Consider the following 27,297-nt stretch of genomic DNA (forward strand, 5'->3'; position numbering starts at 1 on the left):
TAGTAGCTACAGATGCCTGCACTGTACAAGAATGGGCCCATCAGCAGCCAAAGAAGGATAGAGGAAAGACTTAAGGGCCTTACTCCTCACTGTTGTGCTATATGCTACTGAGAGATTCAGGGATGTGGGGAACCATTAACTTTAGTTGTGTATTTACTGATGATCCCACCAGGTTGCAATGAATAGTTCCAATCCAGTGGTCACACAGATGGCCCAGGTTAAACTAAATAGGTCACAGAATAAAACCAAGTCATGAATATAAGAGACTGGTAGTGTGGCTGGAATGAGAGGAAGATTAAAGAGGGTATGGGGAAGAGAGAAATCAGAATATGTTGTATACATATATGAAATTGTATGCATCAAATAATATGTATCAATTGACAAAGTTAATTAACAAAAATGGAAAGAGTGAGACAAATGAAAAATTACCCCATGGCAAATACCACAATAATAATTGTCACAGTCAAGACCTGTGCTAAAATAAGTAGGTAAGATTTTGAGGAAAGATGGGGAATTAACATGGTTGCAAAATATCTCTTTACAATTTGTATCAATGTCAAAGGGAAAGGCATTACCTGTAGGAGTACTTGGCAGCCACTACCTTAACCAAATAATGGACAGCCTGTGGTGATGTGCTAGGGAGGCACAGCAAATTTATGTATTGTGCTGCAAAACTTGCACAACCTCAGACTAACTGCAAAAAAAGAACCCTCCAAATTAAAAAAGCACAGTTACAGAGTAACTGAGAACCTCTCAAAAGTTTTGCAGGTTACTGCCAGGCCATGGTGACTCATGCCTTTAATCCCAGCACAAATGAGGCAAAGGCAAGCAGATCTCTGTGAGTTCAAAGCCAGCTCAGTCTACAAGTGAGTTCCAAGACAGCTAGGGCTACTTAGTGAGACCCTATCTAAAAATAGAAAAAGAAAGAAAGGAAAGAGAAATAAAATAAAATCTTTAGAAATTTTATGGTCACACAAAACTGAAAAGCTCTCACAGATTAAAGGTTAGAGGAGAGAAAAAAAGATATGTGACATGAGATCCTGGAGTAGAGTAGAAAAAGGCCATTATGGGAGTCTGGAGTAGAAAAAGGCTGTTTACCTGGAAGAAATAATAAAATCTATTATCTGAAGCTTAGTTCTTCCTGTGATAGCAATGAGAAGCTCCTACTTTGGATAACTAAATTATTCTGACACAAGATAGTAACATGGGAAGAAGTTGAGGTAAACACCTACTGAATAATTTATAGCATTTTTGTACCTTTCTTGTAAATCTACATTTTTTTCAAAATCTACATTTAAAAAATAGTGTTTCGGGAGGAGTATGTGTGATTGTGCAGGCATAGAAAAGATAAAAATATGACACAGCAGAGATGTGTGACAGGGACCAAATATGACATACAAAGCAGTACCAGCAAGCATCCATAATAGTGAAGGTGCCACAGACTAGAGTTATAGGAAACAGAAAACCAGGGTGTGGTGGTTTGAATAAGAATGGTTCCCATAGGCTCATAGATTTCAATGTTTGGTTACCGGGGAGTGGCACTATTTGAAAGGATTAGGAGGTGTGGCTTTGTTGGAGGAAGTGTGTCATTGGAGATGAGCTTTGGGGATTCGAAAACCCATGCCAAGCCCAATTTTCTCTCTGATGCCTGTAGATCATGATGCAGCTCTGAGCTACTTCTCCAGTTCTTGTGTAATGCTATGTTTCCTGCCATGATGATAAAGTGTTAAACCTCTGAAACTGTGAGAAAGACCCAATGAAATTCTTTCTTTTATAAGAGTTGCCTTGGTCATGGTGTCTCTTCACAGCAGTAGAACACTAAGACAGAAGTTGGTACCAGGGAGCACAGTATTGCTGTGACAGGTCTGACTATGCTGTTCATTGGTGGAATGTGGACTTTGGGACTGTGGATTAGAAAAGCAGTTGAATGCTTTAAGGGACCCTTAATGGGCCCTCCTTGTTGGAGTATGGAAGACAGTGTTGAAGGCAATTTGAACTGCGATGGTCCAGCTCAAGAAGTTTCAGAAGAGAAGAATATTAGTAAGCAGCCTGGAGACCATTCTTTTGATATTTTGGCAAAGAATGTGACTGCTTTTTGCCCTTTTCTGAAAATCTCTCTGAGGCTAAATTGAAGAGTTTTAGAATAATGACATTGGCAGAGGAGATTTTACAACAGCCTAATATTGACTCTGTCCTATGATTATTAGTAGCCACTCTTATGCAGATCTGTAATGAAAAGGAGCAAGCTGAGCAAGGAAAAATACAGAATGTACAGTTTGTAGGGGAAGGAGACACAAGGAAGTGGAATGGAGCTAAGTCCAGTGCTCAAGGAGATAGAAAGTTTAAAGAAAAGCCTGATGCTAAATGGAATAAAGGAGGAAACTCCACCCAACTGAGCTTCCAATTTGTGAAAGTAATTAAAGAGAAGTTTAAGCAGTGAAGGAAACCATGGAAAACAGAAAGCTGATATATGATGTAATTGAACAAAGGGGCCAAGTTCCAGCACCAGCAAGCAGAAGAACTGGGAAGGTTTGGCCAACTGGTTCTGGCTTTAGAGTCAAGGATATAAGAAAGATGGTGTGGAATCTCCCTCCACAACTAAGGAAAGCTGCTGAGGTCAGGCATGTGTCAGAGGTATTTCTACATGGAAGCAAAGAGAGGCCATTGCATAAAACTGAAGCCCAGATTGTGTTGGAGACCCCAAGATGTTGGAGATGACAGATTTGTGGGAAATCTGCAGACTGGATGTGGAACCAGTTCAAGAGAGAGAAGTATGTTGCACTCAACAAAGCTAAAAGGAGTTGGAGATCTGAAGAGTCTATGACATCAGACATGGAGATGCAGAGTTTGGACTTTGCCCAGCTAATTTTTGGACTTGCTTTGGTACAGTATTATATTACCTCACAATGTTCCCCTTTCTCCCTTTTGGAATGGCAATGTACATCCTGTACCATTGTATGTTGAAAGTATGTGATCTGATTTGTTATTTAGATTTTACAGGGGGTTACAGTTAAGAGATTGCCATATGTCTCAGAAGAGACTTTGAATTTAGGACTTTTACGTAGTTGAGACTGGTAGACTAGGGGAACTTTTAGAGTTGGACTGAATACATTTTCTCATTACAATATGACTACAAGCCTATGGGGGACAGGGAGTGGAATGTGGTGAGTGAATTTCCCCTACAGACTCATAGCTTTGAATGCTTCATCACCAGGAAGTGGCATTATTTGAAAGGATTAGGAGGTGTGGCCTTATTGGAGGAAGCTCACTGGATGTGAGCTTTGAGGTTTCAAAAGCCCATGCCAAGCCAGAGCTTCTCTCTTGCCAGTGGATGATGATTTAACTCTCAACTACTCCAGTACCATTTCTACCTATGCGCCACCATGCTTCCCACCATGATGATAATGGACTAAACCTCTGAAGGTGTAAGCAAGCCACCAGTTAAATGCTTTCTTTCATAACAGTTGCCTTGGTCATAGTGCCTCTTCATAGCAATAGAACACTGACTAAGACAGAGGGACATTCAGCTTCCTTAAGTAACAGAGGCACCCCTGTATTGGTGAAATTATTAAGGCCACTCCATGTAGTCTTTCTGATCCACTGAAAGATGAATCTGCCTGAGATTTGTGCAGTCAACTCCAACAAACTCATACTGGATCAATAAAACAGAGCTTGGGCTAGAGGGTTGGCTAAGAGGTTAAGAGCAATAACTGTTCTTGCAGAGGATTAGGGTTCAGTTTCTAGCACTTACATCAGTTGGCTCACAACCATCTGTAACTCCAGTTTCATGATATCTAATGCTTTCTGGCCTCCATGGGCATCTGTATGCACTTGGTGCACATAAACTCACATAGGCACACATACGTATACATAAATAAAAATAAATTTTAAAAAAGCAAAACTGGCAAGACCCAGACAAGATTAGAACCTGGTGACAGCAAAAACACAGGTGAAATCATACCTTTACTGAGAGGGAAATTATCATTCTCTGAAAGGCCAAAGGGCCTTAGAATTCCCGAAGGTCTTTCATCTCTAGTGTGAGAGGTTTGCCACCCATGCTAAGAAGTACTGATCAGCAACCAAGATTCCAGTGCCTAGTGCATAAAGTCCCATGCTTCTGTCACTCATTAGATTTGCTAAAATTTTACCAACTCCATTTGGATTTCTGAGTAATGCCTTCTTGCTTACAAGATACTTCAAAAGATGGCTGATTTGGATCTTTGTTCTTCCTTTTATTTTTTTCTTTCTGACAGCATTTCCTTTTATCATCTTGTTGATACTCTAGCTAGTTCAGATGGAAAAACCTATACCTTGGCCCAGTTCAACACCTGCAATTATTTTTAGCCCTTGAGCTCTTTTATAATGAGTAGTCATCTTTAATGGTGGAGTTTGATCATATCATTTTTGCTGCTAAATTGTCTCCACGTTAGATGAATCAGTATTCAGAGTTAGACAAGGGAAAGTAACATGACAAAAAGTCATTTCAGACTATTTAGGAAATGATAATTATTTTCATTTCAGATACGACAGGACAAATTATAATAATGGTATTTAACAGTGGGTATAATTTTCTGGATTAAAAGAAGTGGCTCTATGAATATAGTGGAGAAAGTTGAGATGGGAAAGAGGGTTCATTCGTGATGGAACAGTTTTAATGTAAGATAATCATGCTTTTATTACAAGGTAGTCTATGTCCTATGTGCTAAGATACATCCTGTTTTGCTTGAGTTATCCTAGATTGTGAAGGAAGCTTGTGTTCCAGTGCATTGTTCAGGAGAGCTCTTCCTGGGGAGAAATCATGGAGGAGAAAGGACGGTGTAGTAAAGAAGGCAGGGTAGTATGGAGGCAAGGCACAAACAGATAACAGAGTACCTTTAGTTAGAAGAGAATATACAGGCAGGAGGGCATATACAGGTAGGAGGGCATATGCAAGTTGCTGAGCATCTGCTTATGGGAAAGTATGCATAGTAAAAAGAATAAACAGATGGGAAGGCATATGCAAGTGAAAGGGTAAATTCAGGTAAGAGGGCAAAGGCAAGCAGAAATATAATATGTAGGTGGGAAAGCTTATGCATGTGGGAAGGCAGAGGCAGGTGGGAGGGCTTATGCATGTGGGAAGGCAGAGGCAGGTGGGAGAGCTTATGCAGGTGGGAAGGCAGAGGCAGATGGGAGGGCTTATGCATGTGGGAAGGCAGAGGCATGTGGGAGGGCTTATGCATGTGGGAGGGCTTATGCATGTGGGAAGGCAGAGGCAAATTGGAGGGCTTATGCAAATGGGAAGACATGAGCAGGTGGGAGGGCTTATGCAAATGGAAGACATGAGCAGGTGGGAGGGCTTATGCAGGTGGGAAGACATGAGCAGATGGGAGGGCTTATGCAGGTGGGAAAGTAAAGGCAAATGGAAGGGCCTATTATAGGTAAGAAGGCTAATGAATGTGGGAGAGTTTTTGCAGGTGGGAAGGCAGGAGGAAGTTGTGGGGGACTTATGTAAGTAGGAAAGCATGGGCAGGTGGCAGGGCACATAAAGCCTTTGTAGATAATGCGTTACTGAACTGGCCATAGCTTCTTAACAACAACATCCAACTAGTTCACAGTGATATAGATAGCTTTCAAAGATACAACCCAGAGAAACTCATCCATCCTTTCTTATTTATCAAAGCCATCCCCACAGAATGTTGTTTGTTTTCCACCATACTCAGAGGAGCTGATGGAGAATATGGTCTACCAGGCCATAGCTAGGTATTAGAACCCAGCATAATCATCATAGTTGAAGCTGCATCTGCAGTCTGGTTCCTGTCCCAAAAGAAGGTAGAAACAATCAGTAGTATTAGAAGATAAGGTGTGGTTGTTATCTGGAGCTCTCAGACAGACAATGGACATTGGAGACAATGATGTAAACCACAGAGTGATATAAGCAACAAAAATATTTGAGAAGAATTTGGGGTTTGTTTCCTGGGATGCGGACTCTAATGTGAAGATCAGCATACAGCAACAGATCAAATAACTTGTTAGGAAAGTGGGAGAAAGGACAAGAATTTGAGACTGTGAGGAGCTAAGGGAATTGATTTAAAGAAACCTTGGAATAAATTTAATTGATGTATCATTCTGACTATTTTCAGAACCTTCCACATGTGCTCTGCCCATCAGTGATCAAAGGACATCACAAAGACAGAAGTCAGCAATGTAAGAGTGATTTGGCAAAAATAGAAGACATCTGCCCTAGCCAAATCCTTGTTGACCATCACCTTACTATTTCATGCACTGGCACAAGAGAATAATATTAAGGTAAAGTTTTCACTGCTGGAAAACACACTATTGTTGCCCACCTGTTCCCTGAATCCCAAAGTCAGTGCAGCTAATGTTCTCCTCTCCCCCAGACTGCTTTTCTGTCTTTGTCCATTGGTACAGAATTCAGTCATGGAGAGGAAGAGAGCTATGAATTTCAGTGCACAACAGTTATGATTACATTCTGTTATATTATTTAATATACCATGTAAAAGAGGGAAGAAGAGAGAAAGGAAAAGAGAGAGGGAGTGGGAGAAAGTTGTGATTTTAGACATACTCTGTAGTAACTACAATTCTCACATTGACTTAGGAAACAAACTCCATTAAGACCAAATCCCAAGGGCACAGGGAATAATTCCACCATGGGTATGGTGGTTTGAAAGAAAATGGCCCCCAAAGGGAGTATCACTATTAGGAAGTGTGGCCTTATTGAAGGAAGTGTGTTACTGTAGGTGTGGAATTTGAGGTCTCTTATGCTCAATTTACTCCAATTGAGAGTCAACTTCCTGTTGCCTGCATATCAACATTATAGCAACTCCTTCTCCAGCACCATGTCTGCCTGCATGCTATCATGCTCCCTGTCATGATGATAATGGACTAAACCTCTGAAACTCTAAGCCTCCACCTCAATTAAATATTTTCCTTTATAAGAGTTGCCATGGTCATAGTGTCTCTTCACAACAATAGAAACCTAAGACAGTGGGTAACAGGATTATTTCTTATGATGGAGGAAAGTTGTGTGAGGAAATAATGGGAAGACAGAATTAGAATGCAAAGGAAATGATAGCCCTTGTGAATATTTCATATACAAATCCCACCAGCATTTTCAAAAGCAGAGTTCTAAAAATGTTTAGTCAATAGCATTAACTTGGGAATAAATGTTAATTTGGTCTTTCAGAGTTATTATCATGTAGCATAATATTCTTGTAGATAATCACATTCTATCTAATGTTTGTGAGGTCATCATATAATCAGTCTGAGTATTTAAGGTGAAAATGTACTACTAATAATTATGTTGGAACAAAGGCATAAATGAGTACTCTCCTAGGAAAACTAGAACACATGGCACCCTAGATATATATTTTAAAAATTTATGGTTTTTTTTTGGTAGGCATCCTTTGAGACAACCATCAGAAATAGCCTTTCAAAGAATTTCTGTTGTGAAGTCCTATAGAAAGAGATACATTTATTGAATTTTCCTAACTAACAACATATCCTACTTGGATAATAGGGAGGAGCTTTATTCCTTTGCTAACAACTGCCTAAGGAACATAACTTCCAGAACAAATGTAAAAAAGGAAACTGCTGTCAAGTGACAAGAATTTATGACTAGATGTTCTGGTGATACCATTCCAAATGGTTAGTGAGGGTGGCATTTCTTCTCTCCATTTCACAATTCCCTGGACTAAGGTAACTGTCATATCAACCACAGCATTGGCTGGTTATAGTTGTGAACACTATGAAGTACTGTTTGAGATTCTTCTTCAGAACCAAAGAACTCATTCCTGTAACTACTGAGAGTGCCAGAGCCTAGCTCTCAGTTAGCCACTTTTAAAGATGGCCTTGGGTAAAAAAAATAAATAAAAAATAAAATAAATACACCCCTTCATTCAAGACCAAACCAAGTCAACCATAGCACCTAAGTCTGAACAATTTAAGGAATATGAAGACTTGGTTCCTTGCCATCCCAATACCAGAAGTCCCTTACAGATCAATAGAGGACTCTCTTGGAACCAAACTTTAAGCTCTCCCTCTCCAGATGTTGCTGTCCTCTCCTCTCCACAGGTATTGATCCAAAAATAATGTCCACTAAACACCTTTATGCTGATTTCTAGGATTCCAGCATATTCCAGGATTTCCTGATTATCAGATCAAGATCTGATCCCTAATGACTCTTGACTGAGGCAATCTTTAGTTTGAATATTAGTGTATTAGAAAAAAGTTCAGGATCACAAAGAAAGAGACCACCACTCCTACTGAAGTGCCTGGACAAAGCAAACTTTTCTCTTGATCCAAAGGGTATGCTCAGAAGATCATACATGTACCAGAAGTGCATTTTGGTTTTATTCTAACTTGGGTGGTGAGTCTTTTCCCCATTGGCTGGTGTCTGACATCACAATCTTATTCAATCACATAAAATGAAAAAAAGATGGTACGCAGGAGATGGAGAAGAAACAGGAAAAGAGTCACTATTAAAGGCCATCTAATTCCTGAAGCAGGAGGCTTTTATACAAACAAAGATTTTACTAGATATGGGGAGGATTAAAACATTTCATGTACATAAAATTCATACAAGGTTAAGGGGGTTGGATTATTTATCATAAACACAAGTTTTATAGTATTTGATGGAAAATACTTATTTAATGCCTCTTGCAGTCTAACATTTGACCCATTTGAGCCTTAAATACTCAGTAAAAATATTCCAGTGTTTCTTATGGCTCACAGGTGTACTTTCTAAGAATGTTCTACATGAAGAGGCTGAAGTGTCTGCTCTTAAAGTTGCCACCTTTATTGGTGAAATTATTAAGGCCACTCCACATAGTTAAAAGGGAGATTTATTTAGTGGTGTAACTTACAAATGAAGGGATAGGTAGGTTGCAGGTTCTGGGAAAGACTCAGCACAGTCTGGCGGTGTTCTCTGGAGAACTCTCCTTGGTCTACCTCTAGCGTCCAGGGTCCAGGAAAACAAGAGAGCGCAATGCATCTGGATCTCGGGTCTTCAGGGCCCTCTCTCAGCCCTGCCTTGTAGGCATGATAGTTAGCAAAGCCTCAATAGGGGTTGGAACTTCCAGACCAAAGCTGGAATGGCTTCCCACTACACACCTTCTTTGAGAATAGATGTTTAAGGTGTAAGAACAGAGATATGTGTATACCTTTAACAAGAAAATCAAACCTAGTATGTATCAAACTGAACTGCAGCAAAAATTGTTTGCAGCTTGGAAGCCACTTAACTTAGAACTGTAGCAGATTACTGAGGGCCTCCTGCTAGTCTCTTTCTAAGATAGACACTGTCCTATTCTGGACAGGTACTTGGTGCCCTGCACAGGGCCACAAAGAGAAGAAGTATGCAGTATATGTTTGGTGAGTGAGTGAATGTGTGCCAGTGTAGAAAGATGGACTAATTCACACAGTGGCCCAGGGCAGTACTTCAGCTCTCTAGAACTGCAAGTGACCAACTCAAGAGGAGGAAAGTGGAGGACTAAGAAGGGTCATGGAAATGAGGGAAATATAGAAGCTCCATAAAGAGGAAATCAAAGACAAAAACAAAAAATAAAGACAGCTCCCTAAGAAAGATTCCTGGATCTTTTCTGCCCCTTGGTCACTTTTCAAGCTATCACATCTGTTCAGCAAATTATAGGCCACATTTATTGCCTGTAGGTTCTGTGGATATTAAGCTTCATCTATAGAAGTTAAAACTGAAAAAAAAGCAAAGTGGGCAGTCGCAGGTCCAATGAACTGCAGTATAGGTTTCTGACACTCAGCCCCAGATGCAGAGCAGCTGAAGAACCCATCTGAGTCACATCACAAATAAAATGAATGATAAGTGGCACTAGTGGTCACACAATCTGTGCATGCATGGCGTGACTCTGTAAGCCCATCTGCACATTAAATGTTGAGCACTAGGCTGGAGAAGATGATCAGGAAGAGGCACACGAATAGCAACCTTGTTAGAGCACAGTCTCATCTTGCAGTTCCATAAAACAAAGGCATTGGCAGACATGAAACTGGTTACTTTACAGTATAGTTGTATGTTCACAGTATAGTTGCTCTGAAGTCAATACTAAGTTTACCAGACTGAAAAACCCATTCAAAATCTATCACAGGAAAGTGAAAAGAACCCTCAGATACTTCCAGCCTTATCTTTTTTTTCCTGGATAAACTATGATTTAATAAAATGACTTCTGAAAGTGATTAAAGCATCAGCTAACAAAATATTTTAAATGATAGTATAAATGGATGGTACTTCCTTAGTAATAAAATCAATTTTTTGAAGAGAAAAGGCATTTAGAGGAAAAGCTTTTAGGTTATATCAAACTCCCAAATGCCTGATTAGGCTTCTAAATAACAATGGCTGAGAGAAGGAAGCCTCTCCCTCACTATACCTTACTCATCCATGTTAATTATTACACCAGGCTGAACAAACTAACCCCAAGTGCTCAACAGTATTATTAGTAGAATTAGCCCTATTTAAAATCTCTGACTTTTCTCCCAATTATGCCTGATTGCAGGAGGAAGAAAGCATTCTCCAATGTATGTCTTATAAAATCCACTATAAATGTTAACCCTATTTAATCCCATGCATGCAGATATGGAAAAATTATGTATGAAATGTGAGGCTGAAACCAAATAACATGTGTGCACTTTCTTTTAGATTTATTTACTTATTTATTTATTTGTATTTTTTGCATATGAGTTTTTGCCTGCATGCATATTATATGCACCATATGTGTACACAATGCCTACAGAGGTGAGAAGAAAATATCAGGTCCCCTGGAATTGGAGTAACAGGCAGTTGTGAGCTACCTGATGAGGGTGGTAGGAACCTAACCCAGGTCCTCTACAAAAGCAGTAAGTGCCCTGAACTATCTCTCCAGCCCCAGCTGGGCACTTCCTTGCTGAAAATGTTGAGCAATGCTGTATGAGCTTACTCCAGTTTGTTTCCTGGTAAAACTATGTAGGACTGAATATTATGAAGTTAGTCACAAAATATATAAATAGTAACCAACTCCAATTTTCATGGATACCATAAAATCCTGCCATTATGCAGGACTCACATTGTTACTTAATTTCTAGAGGTATAGGTGTGCTTGAAAAATATATTTTGAAAGGTGCTTAAAATTCACCATCTTTAAAGGAAAATTGTTGACCAAATAATTTACCAGTGAACAGATTCACAGTTCAGATTTAGTAAACCATGAATTAAGCTCTTAATGTTCACAGTTACTTCTAGAATAGTTTAGTTCAACAATGTCATAAGTTCATGATATACCCACATCTTTGTGGTACAACTGTTAGAATTCTGACCTCACTCTAGCTGCATGATCGTACATGCACAGTTCAGGAGTTAAGCAAAGGGTCTTGTATCTTACATTATCAGTGTGCGCTGGTGATCACGTACGTGCGGTATGGTCATACAATTTGCGCAAGCGTGGCATGGCTCTGTAAGCCCATCTGCACCTTAAAGAGCCATGACTCAGACCCTCCCTCTCTGTTCCACTCAGCTCTTCCCCCCCCCCCATCTTCCCTCTCTCTGCACGTGCTTTCCTTCCCAGGCCTGGTTCTATTGTCTCTCCCCCCCTTCCTAATAAAGCTATAAAACTAATACTGGGTTCTGTCGTGACTGTGACCTTTCCATGCTTTAACCAGCACTGCCACCAGCACTGTTTATCTTTCATTTCATTGGTGCCATACTCAGATGGGTTCTTCCACCCTCTGCATCGGGGGTTGAGCATTGGAAACCTATATTGCGGTTCACTGGACCTGCGACTATCCATTTAATTTTTTTCATTTGCCCAGCCGCCAGACCTGCACACCACAGCCACCAACCAGATTGGTGAGATTTCCCCCTATCTGACCCCCTCTATTTCCCACACCTGTAGCCTGAGATATATTCTTCATGCTGGACCCCCAGGGTGTCCTCAGGCTGCGCGAGCACCAACTCATTCTCTCTCTTGATGAAGAGGTCAATGTTGTTAGACCCCTGGGGGGTCCTCATGCTGCGTATGCTCCCAGCCCCTACTCCTCTCTTGACAAAGGGCAGAGTAACCCTGTGCTGATTCATAGATCCTTCTCCAACCTCAGGGACACCTGGGACTGGAGTCTGATCCCATTTCTTTATTTTAATTTTTTTATTTGTCTCTCTCAGCTGCAGCCATGGGACATGGGGCCTTCCTTCTCGTGGTTCCATTCCTCTTCTGACAAATGCCTTAAATATCCCCAGATACCAGTAAATTTGGCAACATAATATATACTTCAACCTTGATATTTCACGAAAATTATCTAATTTCTGCCAGCGAACAAACAAATGAAAAGAGTTACCTTATTCCCAAGCTTTCTACTAAAGCTCTGAACCCTTCTCCCTCTCCATTTCTGATTCTTTCTCTGCCATATGCAACCATTTCTACCTATCTGACTTCCACTCTCTAGTATTGGGCAGGCCACTTATGCCCAACCCTGGCTCTCACCTTAACTCCTCCCACTCTTCCTCAAGCTGCCCTGAGAAGCACAGACGGGTCTGAAAGAAGGCTAGGATGCTTGCAAATAAGTTTATGATCAGGACCCACATGGGGATCACAGTAATCAGTATGGCTCTTTAGCCAGAGATCAGTTTATACCCTACCTCCTGGTGGGTCTTCCTAAAGCTGTCCTCAAGTCAGCAGACATTAAAACAAATTTCAAGACATGGAATAAAATCTAGCTCTTGTCTCCCAGAGCTCCCTGTCATTACAGCTAAAACTTAAGCATCTGGAGAGCAAGGCTCCTGACCACACAGGCAGAAGTTTCATCTGTGGCATTTAAGGTGTACCAGGGGAGAGACGAAAAAGCCCAAAAACAGAATTGCCAAGTGCAGGCACATGCTGTCCTACTGGCTCCTGAAAACTGCTTGGCCCATTTTAAGTGTAGGGGGGAAAGGCCACGCGGGCTAGTGCATGCCCTGCCAGGCCATCAATTGAGCCTTGTTCAAAGTGCCACCTAGAGAGACAACTGGTCAGCTGACTGCACCCAGGCACCTAAGGGCATAGGAGCATCAAACTAAGACCTCCAGCAGACCTAGGCTTGGCCACAGGCTCGCTTGCAGGGAACCCAGAACACAGCATGGAAGTGATGTGTTTCCTTCCTTCTGTACACCAGAGCCATTCACCCAGTCCTGGGGAGTTTTGGACTCCTTTTTTCCCTATTGCCAGGGTAGGGAGAACAGCCTTACCCACCTCACCAGATTTAATTGTACTTTCAGGGTTACTTAAAGGGAAAAGATTTTTCCAGCTAAGGTAGAAGCTTTCATTTCATTGCTCCCTCCACGTGCCTCACTCCAGACCTGTCAGAAGTGCTTCTTCTCCTCATGCACACAGACAGGGCCCTGCTCTCTGCCTTGTCCCTAATTCCAAAAGAATGAGTTCTCACCCAATAAGCTTTTCTCTTCCTGCCTCCCTCTCCTAATTAACTGCTCAGGTAATTGTTACAGGACCATCACCAAGCTGGAGTCCAGGGATCATCAAGTAAGAAACTGTAACAGTTAAAAGGTATTTATACCCCCAGACCCAAAAGTGTCTGAGCTCTACAAAAACAGACTTTAATATAACCATCTATTACTGTTAAATGCTTTCAACAATTGATCACCTGTGTCTCCTGGATGCTGAACTAGTAAAGGAAACAGATGCCTTAAAATTATCTGTCTCTGATAAAGCTTATCTCAGGTTAAAAAATTAAAAACATTGGGCTGGAGAGATGGCTCAGCCGTTAAAGGCTAGGCTCACAACCAAAAAAAAAAAAATTAAAAACATGTTCCAATCTCTCTGTCTCTCTCATTAACACTAACCAATACAAGCAGAGTAATAAACACTACAATGGTCATCAGCCCAAGACTTTAATTTTCTCATGGCTGCTTCTTCATTTGTTCAAAATTTTGCAAGCTCAAGAAACCAGCTTGAATCCATCTGGACAGGTCAGATCTGCTTCAGATAAGTGCAACCCAAATTCCTGATCCTGAGACTCCCCGTCCCTCACTCTGGTACTTCCCGTAAATTTTTTCCCTAAGCTTTTTCTGTCTCACCAGCATCCTGACAGACACAAAAGCAGCCAGAGTGCTAAGCCAAGAAAGATGAACAGCTCCAGGGCATCAGGATAGCCCACCATCCCAGGATGCCTGTCTACCTCAGAGGCCCCCTTCCCTACCCTCCTAAGAGGCAACTGATACCCACCAAGTCAGCTGGAAGTGGTTTTTCCAGGAGAAACCATGCCCCCATTCCTGTTCACTTGCTTTTTTATAATAAGCAAAAAGTTCAGAATGTTAGAATTCTGCCCTCGCTCTAACTGCATGACCAAACATGAGCAGTTCAGGAGCTAAGAAAAGGATTTTGCGTCTTATATCATCAGTGTGCACTGGTGATCACATACATGCAGCATGGTCATACAATCTGTGCATGCATGGCATGACTCTGTAAGCCCATTTGTGCCTTAAAGAGCCATGACTCAGACCCTACCCTCTCTCTCTGTTCTGCTCTCTCCCTCCACCATCTTCCCTCTCTCTGCACATGCTTTTCTCCCTAGGCCTGGTTCTCTTGTCTCTCTCCCCTTCCTCCTAATAAAGCTATAAAACTAATACTGGATTCTGTTGTGAACATGACCTTTCCATGTGGTAAACAGTGCTGCTTATCATTCATTTCAACAACAATGATAAGCACCAGCGCTGCTTATCATTCATTTCAACAACTACTTGCATATTAACTACCTGAATTCCTATACCTGGGGGTGGGAGGAAATCATGCAAAAAATCAATAATGAAAGAAAAAATGTAGTGATAACGCCTGCACTACCAACACCCGTTCACCATGTCCAAGCGAGGGGCTGTGGATCAAAAAGCAGAGACAAAAGACAGCGGGTCATTCGCCTCAGCAGAATGCTGAATGCCATTTATTGAAGGAGAGAGGAGGCCTTAAATATAGGCTTACAGAACAATGGGAGAACCCTGGAGGGCAGAAGTTCGCTACCGATGTTCCACATTCTTGCATCTAAGCTGTTTACACCAAATGCAGGATACACAAACAAAGAACCTCTGGTGAGCATTCAGGAAGAAGGAAACCAGCAGGGAATTAGCATAGGGAGGACATCTGGTCAAGATCAGCAAGCAAGGCAACAAGCTACCCAAAATGGGGGATCAGGGCCCTACAGGTCCCCCTTTTTACTAAAAAATGAGCTTCTGACTTAGGTTGCTTGGGACATCAGCAGGTCACCTTACCCGTCATGGAGATTCCTGCCCAGGCCACACAGGCGCTCTGTCTTAGGTTGGTGAGCACCCCCCAGGCATTACCCATTTCTGAATACTCATTATCATACAGGTTCAATCATGTGTAAGCTGCAGAGTTAACTGCTGCCAAAGATCTCAAAGTGGCACTGGGCTTGCAATCTGTGCATTCAACACAGAAGAGACCAACAGAAGTCCTAACCCAGTAGGCTAAAGGCAATTAAGCTGTTCCCTTCCTTAATGAGCCTTATTGAAAATTGGTGTCCTCGTAAGATGGTATCCCAAAAGCAAGTGAAACTTGAGTTTTAGAAATTTTATAACTTTTAAAGCCAATTGAAATGTATATAACTGCTGAATTAAATTTATCATGCCCAATAGAATGAAAGATTAACTGTGGTAGCTACTTTTGCTGCCAGGGTCTCCATTGTGCTAGCTGTAGTAACCAATTATGAAATAGCAATCCCAGAAGCAATAGTAGCAGTGGCCACCACCGCTATAACAGCAAAAACAGCAGTAGCGATGTCAAATTCTCTTCTGGAGCTTGTGAGCACCATCTGTGTCTTACTGTCATGGTCCACTGGCATGGACACAAGTCCAGGAACACAAACCACTAAGGCCTATTTTTCTTGATCCCAGCATGACTTAAGCTGGCAGCTCTACAAAAGAACAACTAAGAACCACAAAGAAAAAACAGACAGCCCACAAGGAGCAGAACTAATGGTCTCATAATGGCTGCATTCAGGCTCACAAATTTTAAGGTATCTTCAAAGGAGGCTATTGAATTTCAGGAGGCCAATAAACGTTGCACAGATCCACTCCTGAAAAGGTAGATACTACACCAGTTTGAGAAGAATTGTGAAAATGAAAAGGCTTAGCTAGCATGCTACTGTTAACAAATGGAGGTCAGTGACCTTCAGGGTTATCCTTGATCTCCAAGGTATCTGGGTGACATGTTCTCAAACATACTTGAAAAAGCAGTTACCATACATTCATTACCTTCTGAAGAATCTAACCACATGGCTACAGTTTCTAGGCTTACATTAATGCTTGCCAAGGCTGGCAGTATTGGGCTCTCAATCCCCATTGGCATCAGAAGGGGAGAGTTTTTCATGAAGGCCCAATATGTCTCTGCCATGTTGGGATTTGGCAGCAGCCACAGGGCACACACAGTGCTCAGGAACCCAAAGAGGAACCTCATTGTCCTGTGGAAAGACACAAACAGAACCCTGGGCCCACACCAACACTGGATTGGGTCCTCTCCTAGTGTCGGTAGAAAAATCCTTTCATCACACCAGAGGATGATTTGCAACAGGAGCCCTCCAATACTTATCTGCAGCAGATACTCCAGCAGAATCCACCAATAAAAAATTAAAAATATATAAAACAAGGGAAAGAATAGAATGTGGAGAAGAGAGATGAGCCCCTAGCTCCCCCCTTTTTACTTTAACAAAATATGTTTTTAAGGTATGATGGCAGCATGTTACTATAGCCTGTCCTTGAGGATTATAAGGAATACCAGTCTTTTTGTTTTGTTTTGTTTTGTTTTTTTCGAGACAGGGTTTCTCTGTGTAGCTTTGTGCCTTTCCTGGAACTCACTTGGTAGCCCAGGCTGGCCTCGAACTCACAGAGATCCGCCTGGTTCTGCCTCCCAAGTGCTGGGATTATAGGTGTGTGCCACCACCACCACTACCACCACCACCACCACCACCACCACCACCACCACCACCCAGCGAATACCAGTCTTATTAACAATAGAAAAATCTTGGCAGAATTTTGAAAATCCTGTACTGCTGTAAGCAGGACCATTATCAGTCTTTATGCATTTTGGCACTCCCATATAAGCAAAAACATGAAGACAATGATTCTTTACATCCTTAACTTTTTCCTCTGAATGGGCAGAGGCAAAAATTAGAGAAGAATATATATCAATAGACACATGGACATATTGTAATTTTCCAAATGAAGGCACATGTGTGACGTCCATCTGCCATACATGATTAGGTAAAAGTCCCCAGGGATTAACTCCTAAATGAGGAACAGGTAAAAATTCAACACAAATTGGACATGATTTAACTATCGGATGGCTTGTTCCCAGGTTATGCCTGTATGATGATGAAGAGATCCAGCATTAAGATGATAACGTCGATGCAACTGAGTAGCCTTTTCAAAGGCAGAACAAATTAATGTGACAGCCATATGAGTAATGGCATCAACCCTCTCATTACCTTCGCTTAGAGGTTCAGGCAATTTAGTATGAGCTCTAATATGGCCCACATAAAGGTTTTGTGAGCAGGACCATATGAGTCCTTGCATTTGCAATAAGTATTCATGAATGGGAGAAATGGATGGTATGTAGGCCGTTGTCTCCAAAGGCATAATTGCATGTGCCACATACTGGCTATTAGTATAAATATTTACACACTCATCAGAAAACATCTGTAAAGCAAGCAACAGTGCCTGTATCTTTGCCATCTGGGCAGAAGTGCCCTGGACTTTCATTCTCTTCACTATGTTACCAGAAATTACCACAGCAAAACCACATGATGTGCCACCAGTAAATACCACACAGGCCTGAGGAATAGGAGTCATCTGTAGTATCTTGGGAAATATAACAGGATGCAATTTAAAAAACTGACATACATCATTGGAGGGGTATTGAGTATCAAACTGACCCTGCATGGAGCATGTCAATATGGCCCAATCATTATCATTAGCTTGCAACCATGCTATTTGAGACTGGGAGTATGGGGTCACCACAATATCTGGCTCCTTACCAAAAGTTTGGACACTGATCTTGATTCCCTTAAATATAATCTGAGCAACAGCCTGAGGATAAGGAGTAATGGTTTTCACTGGAGAAGCTGGGGAATGTACCCATAGAATAGGACCTGTTTGCTAAAACACTCCAGTAGGTGAATGAGAAAAACAAAATATCAAATAGAATAAAGGAGAAGACAGATCTATATAATGTGTATGAGCCTGCTCCAGGGCCTTTTGCACACGTTGTAGGGCTGTACGCCCTTCAGCTATTAATTCATGGGGAGATAAAGGATCAGGATTTTCCTTTTAGACATCATACAAAGGATGAAGCTGACCTGTTGGAATCTTTAAAGTGGACCAAAGCCATTGAATATCTCCCAGAAAGGTTTGGAAATCATTAAGCATGCATAGCTGATCCGTATGCAGAGTAATCTTTTGTGGACATATGCCTATGCGTAATAATTCATGACCTAAATAATGATAGGGAAAGGATACCTGTACCTTTTCTGGGTCTATTTGTAAATTAGCCAGGCTAAGAACCTCTTGTGATTTTAAAAAAAGGCATCAAAAACAAGTTTTTTATCTTTAGCAGCCAGTAACATATCATCCATATAGTGAATTATACAAACATCTGGAAAAGATTTTCAAACCGGAGCTATGGCCAGAGACACATAAATTTGACATATAGTAGGGCTATTGGCCATCCCTTGGGGCAAGAACACCCACTGATATCTCTGATAAGGTTCTTTGAGATTTTCTGATGGAACACTAAAAGCAAAGTGAGGACATCCTTGGGATGTAAAGGAATGGTGAAGAAACAATCCCTCAAGTCAAACACAATTAAGTGCCAATGTTTAGGAATTGCCACAGGGGCAGGCAAGCCAGGCTGTGTTGCTCCCATGAGAAGCATGGTTTTATTTACAGCTCTAAGATCCTGTAATAGCCTCCATTTTCCTGACTGCTTTTTAATAACAAATATAGGTGTGTTCCAAGGTGAAGTGGAAGGAATGATATGTCCAGCATCTAACTGTTTCTTAACTAATGCATTTGCAGCCTCCAATTTTTCTTTAGTAAGGGGCCACTGTTCCACTCATACAGGGTCATCACTTTTCCAAGTGATTTTTATCAGTTGTATTATCGAAGGCTGCTGTGCAGTAACCCCTATGGAAAAAACCCTAATCCTCTAGTATCCCCATCTAGTGACACAGCCACCAGTAGCAAGTCTCCTTGCAACATTTTCCCTAAGCCTCTGTCCTGGACAGTAGCCCTGACTCTTCAGCATATGTTGTACAGTCTGTGTAGCAAGCACTGCTCCAATACCGTCTAACACATCCAGTCTCCACAAGTTCACTGGAATGTCAGGTAGCACAAAGGTTTGAAAAGTTCCTGCATGACCTTCCTCATCCTTCCAATTTAAGAGTAGCCTGCTCTGTAATGGCATCTGAGCTGTGCCAATACCTTGTAGGTTAGAGGTGGAATTTTTAAGGGACCATGCTTTGGGCCAATGTTTTATAGAGATAATGGAAGTGTTAGCAGCACCAGTATCTAAAAGACCCTGAAAAGTGTGATCATTAATTCTAAGGTGGAAACCCAGCAGGCTAGAGGGCCCATACAGCCAAATCCAACCTCACCTCTATGTGGTTTAAGAAAAGGATTATCAGTTTGAAAGCAAGGCATCAAAAGCAAATGTGCTATACAAGCACCCTGGGGAATAACTGTCACCCCCTTACCAGCCTCAACCATGATTCTAATTTCTCCTTCAGAGTCTTCATCTATCACTCTTGGAATTACTCTAATGCCTTGCATAAGAGCACTGCTCCTGCACAGAATCAGACCTAAAGACCCTGCAGGTAGTGGACCCATGACTCCAGTACTGAGAGCCTGGGGCCTATCTGAGCTCTGGAGGCACAGAGGTCCAATCCTGTGCTTTCCAGGGGTGCCCTGATAAGGTCTTGCACAGAAAGGGATTCTTTCAAGGAATGAACTGGATGGGATGGTGGGAAACTGGGGTTGGGACAGGTGTGTCCAGAGCTCCATACACCTGGCTGTGGGGGGTCCAGAGTGGACCCTGCTGCCCATTTCCCAATGGCAGTAGCAGATTTCCCTGAGCATCAACCTTAGATCAGCACTCCTTACTCCAGTAATGGCCTTTTTGACATCAGGGGCAAAGACACCAGTCTTGGCAACTGCTTGGTCTTGAGGACAATTTTTCTTAACATCACCTTGCTGGTCACATCCAAAACAGGTTTTTTGGCAGGCTCCTCCAGAATATTTCCCTCTTATGGCTGAAGCCATTACCAGTCCCATGATGTGATGCCCATCTATATCTCTCCATAGTTTAAGATAATCATTAAGCTCTTGTTTTTATGAGGCCTAATGGCCTCCTTGCAATATTTATTGGCATGTTTAAAGGCCAATTGCTTTACTATAGGCATGGCTTGATCAACATCCCCAAATACTCTCCCTGCTAATTGAAGCAGGTGATCTACAAATTCTGCAAATGGTTCTGATGACCCCTGAATGACTTTAGATAGTTGTTCACCAGCAGCTTTATTAGGCAGCGCTTTCCATGCTCTGGTAGTGGCTATGCTAATCTGTGCATAAACTGCAGGATCATACAAAATCTGTGCTTGAAAAGTGGCATACTGCCTTGTACCCATGAGCATCTCAAGATTACGAGCCAGGAAGCCTGCAGCGGCATTTCTATTAGCTGTAGTTTGACAATGTTCTTAAAACACACTCCTCCAAATTAAATAATCCCCTCCAGAGAGAGCAGCAAGACACAACTGCATCCAATCGCTAGGCAATTTAAGGCAGAAAAAAAAATTCAAGTATAACTGTGTTAAAAGGAGCATGGGGCCCATATGACATTACAGCTTCCTTAAGCTGTTTGATGCTTTTAAAATCTAGGGGATTGTGTTCCCTTTGCCTCTGTCCTTGAACATTTTGAGTCTCTATAACCGGGTAGGCAACTCCCCCTGTTAACCTCTCTATGGGTGCAGGAGGAAGGACCTCCGTGTAGCAAAAGTCAGAGTTACGGGCTGGAGGTCTATGCTTGTAAGAAATCTTCTGTGATTTCCCTCTTAATCATCTAGTATCTTTTTTCTAATCTGACTTCTATATCATCACCCTCTGAAGATGACTGCAGAATCAGAAACATTGGTAGTTTGAAGGGATCCAAAAGCCTCCTCTACTTGAGCCTCTTCCAATACAGCTTTAGCTTCAGTTAATTGTTCTTGAACTTTAATATCATCACTAAGCAACACATCTTTAACCAAACACCACAAAGAAAAACTAGCTAAGGATATGGAATCAGGCCCTTCTTTATGCGAATGTTTTTGTAAGTCAATCTTAACCTGTTCCAACCAGTTAATTAACCAGTTAATCTGGTATATTATATCGCCCGGAGACCAGAAACCAAGGACTAACATTCTGGATGATTTGAATGAAACCTTTAGCCATCTTGCTCTTAATGACAGTGCCTTGCTGCCTCAGCAGTCCAATTAACTGTTCCTCGAGGAGTGACTGTGAGCTAGCTGCACCCATTTCAATTCAATTCACCCTTACTTTCTCCTTTCTTTAAAGTCCTGACCAGCCTTACTTTCGGGTATCCATCAGCAACATCTCTTCTTTCTCGGATCTCAGTGGGACCTCCACTTGTATTGGTAATGCCCGCTCTACCACCACCTGTTCACCATGTCCAAGTGAGGGGCTGTGGATCAAAAAACAGAGACAAAAGACAGCGGGTCATTCACCTCAGCAGAATGCCGAATGCCATTTATTGAAGGAGAGAGATGACCTTAAATACAGGCTTACAGCACAATGGGAGAACCCCGGAGGGCAGAAGTTCGCTACTGATGTTCTACATTCTTGCATCTAAGCTGTTTACACCAAAGGCAGGATACATGAACAAAGAACCTCTGGTGAGCATTCAGGAAGAAGGAAAACAGCAGGGAATTAGCATAGGGAGGAAATCTGGTCAAGATCAGCAAGCAAGGCAGCAGCTATCCAAACTGGGGGGCCAGGGCCCTACAAGAGAAACTGCACTTTTGGAACCTGTTTCCCCATTCCTTATCTTGTACTCAGAGATAAAAGGGGATAAAGAATAGATATATGTCAAAGGAGACTATAAAAATTTATCTATCAGAAGGTGCAAGTTTTATACAAGGCATGGAACCACCCACTTCTATTCAAGAGGTATTTATACTTGCTTTGGACCCAAAATAAGCCTATACAATTGCAAGCATTGTGGAGGGGAAAGAGCCAAAGTTAACACTTATCTGCAACCTGGGCAGGTGGAAAAATGGAATAAAAGTATAAGATTCAGGTGTGGAGGTTGTGATATAGATGTACCCGTTGGGTCTGGTCACCCCAGAGTCACTAATTCTCTTCATTTTGAGCAGTTGTAGATCTTTGAAATAGTCCCCATCTGCTGAACAAAGAAGCTTCATTGATGAGGGGTAGAGTTACACTTACCCATGGACATAAAAGTATTTAGAATGCAGTTAGAAATTATACTGGTTTAGGAAAATGGCAGTACTAGGCTCTCCTCTAAGATCAATGATCTCACAAGTCACAGGAAGTTGGCTAGGTTTACAGTACTAGCCATGAATTCCCTCACCTACTGAGCAAGCCTTAGACAGCTGCTGGTTACCTTTATACAATATTAGTTCCACTATTGCCATGTTGGGAATCAAGGAATATCATGAAAAATTAGGTAGAAATATTATGAAAGTCAGAGGACTGTGGTGGTATTCTAATTGTACTGAAATGTGATTTTAATTGTATGTTAATAAATCAAGTTGCCCAGGGGTCAGAGCTATTAGAGCCATAGCAAGAGTGTGGTGATGGTGGCACATGCCTTTAAAACCAGCACTTGGTAGAAGAGCTAGGTAGATCTCTATGTGTTCAGGGATACAGCCAGCATTGGAGACATGTGCCTTTAAGACCTGGAGGGGCTGTACATACAGGCAGTGAAGAGGCAGTCACGTGTTTGGGTTTACAACCAATGAGAAGGCAGAACAAAAAGACTATGAAAAGGCTTACACACAGGAAGTAGCTCTCTTTCAGAGAGCTAGGACCACAGAAGGAGGAAGGGTGAGATTTTAGCTCTGAGCTCTGACCTCTTGGCTTTCTCTTTTACATTGGTTCTGTGTTTCTTATTTAATAAGACAGTTGGTTACATCTACATCTAGTGCCTAATGTGACAAGAATCCATTAAAAACCACTTGGCTTGGCAGCAGGTACGGTTTCCCGCAAGGGCGGCAGGCTCCCTAGCCTGGACGGCTCCCTAGTCCGAGGAGCAGCTCCCTAGTCTGGTCCCAGGTCTGTTTGGCCTCAGGACAGACTAACCATGAGCTGCTTGCTTAAAGCGGGTGCTACAAACAACTCAGGCCTGCCCTGCCAAACAGGGCCCCACCTGTAAAGCCAACGCATGTGGTCAGAGCTTAAGGAAGCCAGAGCCAAGCCTTGACTCGGCTCAAAAGGGAACACCTGGCTGGATTTAAGCTTTAGCCAGCTGTGCTTTCTTGCTCTCTCTCTCTCTCTCTCTCTCTCTCTCTCTCTCTCTCTCTCTCTCTCTGGATTCACACCTCAGACACTAGGTGGCTGTTCTGAAAATCCCCTCGGATTCCTACTGTTCTACGCAGATTTGGTAAGTCACAATATATGAGATATTTTAAAGGAAACTATTTAAAAGAGAAATTTTTTTCCACATTTAAAAAAAATGGGTTTTATGTGTACATTGGAAGAAAATTGGGTTTTGTTTGAAATTTTAGGCAGTCTGACAATGGAACAACTATATGAGATTAGTATTGTTGGAATTATGCAGTTTATCACTATGCTTATCCTCATTTTACTATTTAAAAAGATAGTCGATTTAAGTGCCAGGATGACAGGATGACAGCTTTAGAAAACCTTGTTAAACCTGTAAAAATTCAGACAGAAGAAATTAACAGTGAAGTTTTTTCAAGTTTGGGTCATAAGGTTACAGAAAGAAAGCATGTTTTCACACAGTCACCCTAAATTTATCCTGTAACCATACATCAGTTGCCTGATCAAATGACTACACAAAATATTTGCACTCCAATTGAAATGTTGGATTTAAAAAGGTTTAAGGAGGCAATAGTATCTTATGGCATGCATTCCCCATATGTAAAGCAAATGTTAAACTCTTGGTCAACATATAATAGAATTGTACCAGAGGACTGGCGGGACCTGGCACAAGCTGTTCTTGAACCCAGGCAGAGGCTTCAATTTCTAACTTGGTTCAAGGATAAAGCTAAAAACATAGAAAAACAATGGAGGGATAAAGGAATACAAGTTTGCCAGGATCAGCTTAATGGAGAAGGCCAATATGGTTCAGTACAAACACAATGTTTATAGGATGTCCAAACCCTAATTTTATGTTGAATGGCAGCCTTGAATGAATGGGACAGAGTTAAGGAACCAGGAAAAAAAAAAACTGAGTCATTTACAAATGTTATACAAGGCCCAAAAGAATCTTTCACAGATTTTTTACGAAGACTGGCTTCAGCAGTAAAGAGAATGGTCTTGGATTCAGAAGCTAGTAAGATAATAATTGAATCTTTGGGCTTTGAGAATGTGAATGCAGCATGCAAAAGAATAATCAGGCCATTAAAGGCAAGATATGTACCTTTGGAAGATTGGATTAGAGACACGGTTAATGTTGAGGCTCAAGAGCATGATGGTATGTGGGTAGGAAAAGCAATTTCAAAAGGTTTGAGGAATGTTAGATGTTTTGGATGTGGAAAGCAAGGACATTTGAAAGGGGACTGTAAACAGGACATTCCTAGAAACAATGTTTCTTCAAGGAACAATGGCAACAGAATGCCCCTTCCTTCTGGAGTATGCAGAAGGTATGGTAAGGGAAAACACTGGACCAACAAATGTAGATCAACAAAGGACAGACAGGGTAATCCTTTGCCTCAGTTTTTGGGAAACTCCCAGAGGGACCTCATGCAGGCCCCCATAGCAAATCCAGTTCAAACCTTTCTTGCAACCATAGAGGAAACCCATGCTCAGAGTGATTAAATAACCAAATGCCTATTGGAATAAATCATGCTGGTGAGGATGATGAAACAGAGAGAATAGAAAATTCAGGAGAAAACATAAAGAAAATTTTTTGGAAAACTTCTATTAATGAACAAAGACCAAAAATAACAATAAAAATAAAATAAATGGTGTTTTGTTGTCTGGTCTGATAGACACAGGTGCAGATGTTACCATAATTGGTAACATTTTGGCATCCAACTTGGCCTCTTCAGGAGGTAAATATTCAACTGTTAGGAATAGGGACATTATTTCAGCTGAAACAGAGTGAAAGATGGCTTGAATGTATAGGTCCAGAAGGACAGAGAGGAAAATTAAAATCATGTGTGGCTAACATAGCTATGAACCTGTGGGGTCAAGACTTGTTGCAACAATGGAATACTTAGATTAACATCCCTCCAATCTCAGAAACAAATCATAAACTAGCACATGTTTCTGAGAGAAATATTAGAAGGCATTATTCTGAGTGGTCAACAGCCATCCATATTACACAAGAACAGGGCACAACAACTGATGATCTTCCAAAGACACCAACAGCTCTGCCTTTAAAATGGTTAACAGACAAGCCTGTATGGGTTCAGCAATGGCCCTTAACAACAGAGAAACTCCAGGCTTTAGAAGAGCTGGTAGAAGAACAGTTAAATGCTCAGCATATTGAAGAATCAGCCAGCCATTGGAATTCTCCTGTATTTGTTATTAAAAAGGAATCAGGTAAATGGAGAATGGTAACAGACCTTAGAGCAATTAACAAAGTAATTCAGCCAATGAGCTCTCTACAATCTGGGATTTCTTTGCCTACTCTGTTACCAAAAGGATGGCCTCTCATAGTTATTGATTTAAAAGACTGTTTCTTTTCAATACCCTTACAAGAAAAAGACAGAGAAAGATTTGCTTTCACAGTACCTACTTATAATAATTCTCAACCAGTTAAAAGATTTCAATGCAGGGTGTTCCACAGGGAATGTTGAGTAGCCCAACTCTGTGCCAATATTTTGTACAACAGCCATTGGAAGTGATACATAAAAAATTTCCTAAATCTATAATTTATCATTATATGGATGATATTTTACTTGCTGACTCAAATACAGATACTTTAGAAAGAATGTTTGAAGAAGTAAAGAAAATTTTGCCTTGCTGGGGATTACAAATTGCTCCTGAAAAGATACAAAGAGGAGATTCTATTAATTATTTAGGATATAAAATAGAGCTACAAAAAATTAGATCTGAAAAGGTGCAAATTAGGAGAGATAGACTACAGACTCTTAATGACTTTCAAAGATTATTTGGAGATATTTCTCATCTATGAACTATTGTTGGGGTAAAAAAAATGATGAACTGAATAATTTATTCAAAACCTTAGAAGGTGACAAGGACTTAAATAGTCCAAGAGAATTATCACCTGAAGCTAAGAAAGAATTGGCCTTAGTAGAAAAGAAAGTACATGAAGGGCACATGGATCATGTTGATCCAAAGCTGGATTGCATTTTGGTCATTTTACCTTCTAGGCATTCCCTACTGGAATATTAATGCAGAGGGAAGATATTATATTGGAATGGATACTTTTACCAAATAAACCAAATAAAAAATTAAAAACTTATATGGAAAAAAATCTCTGACTTGATTTGGAAAGGAAAATTGAGACTTTGTCAATTAGCAGGAATAGACCCAGCAGAAATTGTCATGCCTTTATCTTAGGACGATATTGAAAAATTATGGACAGAAAGTGAACCTTGGCAAAGAGCCTGCAGTAATTTCTTGGGAGAAATTAACAGCAAATATCCCAAAAGTGATAGAATTGTTCTTATAAAGAGAGCTGATTGGATCTTGCTTCGAATTGTGCGGGGGGGGGGGGGGGACACACCCATATCTAGAGTTTGTACATTTGCCAACAAAGAAGGAAAAGCACGTTACAAATCAGAAAATTTAAGTAAAGTGGTTCAAAGTCCTTATAATTCAGTTCAAAAATCAGAATTGTACGCTATTCTGTTGGTATTAATGGATTTTTTAGAACCTCTCAACATAGTAACTGACTCTCAGTATGCTGAAAGAGTGGTATTACATATTGGGACTGCAGAATTTATCCCTGATGCTTCAGAATTAACTTCACTATTTATTCAATTACAAGATACAATCAGGAAAAGGAGTCATCCTTTATATATAACTCACATCCGATCTCATACTGGTCTGCCAGGCCCTCTAGCACAAGGCAATGATGAGAT

Source organism: Peromyscus leucopus, chromosome X (assembly GCF_004664715.2).
Source record: "Peromyscus leucopus breed LL Stock chromosome X, UCI_PerLeu_2.1, whole genome shotgun sequence".
Classification (NCBI taxonomy): Eukaryota; Metazoa; Chordata; class Mammalia; order Rodentia; family Cricetidae; genus Peromyscus; species Peromyscus leucopus.